Here is a 1,650-nt window from a genome sequence, read left to right as displayed (position 1 = left end):
AGGCAGGCAGAGGCAATTAGGGGTGATCAGGCAGGCAAGTGGTTGGGATGATCAGGCAGACAGGTGAATGGTTAGGGGTGATCATGCAGGCAGGTGAGTGGTTAGGGGCAATGAAGCAGGAAGGCAGAGGACATTAGGGGCGATCAGGCAGGCAGGCAGAGGCAGTTAGGGGTGATCAGGCACACAGGCGAGTGGTTAGGGGCAATCAGGCAGGCAGGCGAGTGGTTAAGGGCTATAAGGCAGGCAGGCAGAGGATGTTAGGGGAGATCAGGCAGACAGAGGCTGTTAGGGGCAATCATGCAGGCAGGTGAGTGGTTAGGGGCAATGAAGCAGGAAGGCAGAGGCCATTAGGGACAATGAGAAAGGCAGGCAAGTGGTTAGGGGCAATAGGCAGGCAGGCAGAGGTGGTTAGGGGTGATCAGGCAGGCAGGTGAGTGGTTAGGGGTGATCAGGCAGGCAGGCAGAGGTGGTTAGGGGCAATCAGGCAAACAGGTGAGTGGTTAGGGGCGATAAGGCAGGCAGGTGAGTGGTTAGGGGTGGTGAGGAAGGCAGGCAGAGGCTGTTAGGGGTGATCCAGCAGGCAGGCAAGTGGTTGGGGGCAATGAGGCAAGCAGGCAAGTTGTTAGGGGCAATGAGGCAGGCAGGCAGAGGTGTTAGGGGTGATGAGGCAGGCAGGCACGTGGTTAGGGGCAATGAGGCAGGCATGCAGAGGCAGTTAGGGGCAATCAGGTAGGCAGCCAAGTGGTTAGGGGTGATCAGGCAGGCATAAAGAGTGGTTAAGGGTGATCAGGCAAGCTGGCAAGTGGTTAGGGGCAATCAGGCAGGCAGGCAAGCAGTTAGAAGCCAATGTCCCAGATTGTGAGAGGGATGTCCGACTGCCAGTTTAGGCCTGATGCCACGGGGATCCCTACAGATTGGGCCTAAACAGGCAGTAGGACATCCCCCAAAGGTCCCAGATTGCGAGAGGGTGCCGGCCGGGATGAGGTACCCATTCCGCCCTCCCATGCATGAATTTTGTGCACCAGGCCTCTATTCAATAATAACATTAAATGTGAATGAACTAAAGGCTCTGATCAAAAGACATCGAGTGAGTGAATGGATAAGAAAACATGACCCATATATATGCTGTCTAAAGGAGACCCACCTCAGAACAAGGGACTCACAGATTGAAAGTTGAAGGGATGAAAAAATATCTTTCAGGCAAATAGAAATTAAAAAAAAACACTGGGGTAGCAATACTTATATCTGACAAAATAGACCTCAAAGTGAAGACCATAACAAGAGACAAGAAAGGCCACTTCATAATTTTAAAGCAATCAATACAGCAAGAAGATATAACTCTGGTAAACATATAGCACCCAATGAAGGAGAACTTAAATACATTAAAAAAAAACTTCTGGAAGATATCAGAGGAGAGATTGACAGCAATACAATCATAGTAGGAGACTTTAATACCCCATTAACATCACTGGATAACTCCTCTAGACAAAAAAAAAAAATAGCAAAGAAACAGCAATCCTAAATGACTCACTAGATCAGATTAACTTAATAGGCATCTTTAGAACATTCCACCACAAAACTACAGAATATACATTCCTCTCAAGCACACATGGGACATTTTCAAAGATAGACCACATATTGGGACACAGG

The sequence above is a fragment of the Myotis brandtii genome, unplaced genomic scaffold, assembly GCF_000412655.1.
Source record: "Myotis brandtii unplaced genomic scaffold, ASM41265v1 scaffold846, whole genome shotgun sequence".
NCBI classification, from domain to species: Eukaryota; Metazoa; Chordata; class Mammalia; order Chiroptera; family Vespertilionidae; genus Myotis; species Myotis brandtii.
The sequence above is the reverse complement of the archived record's forward strand: the minus strand, read 5'-3'. Positions refer to the sequence as shown.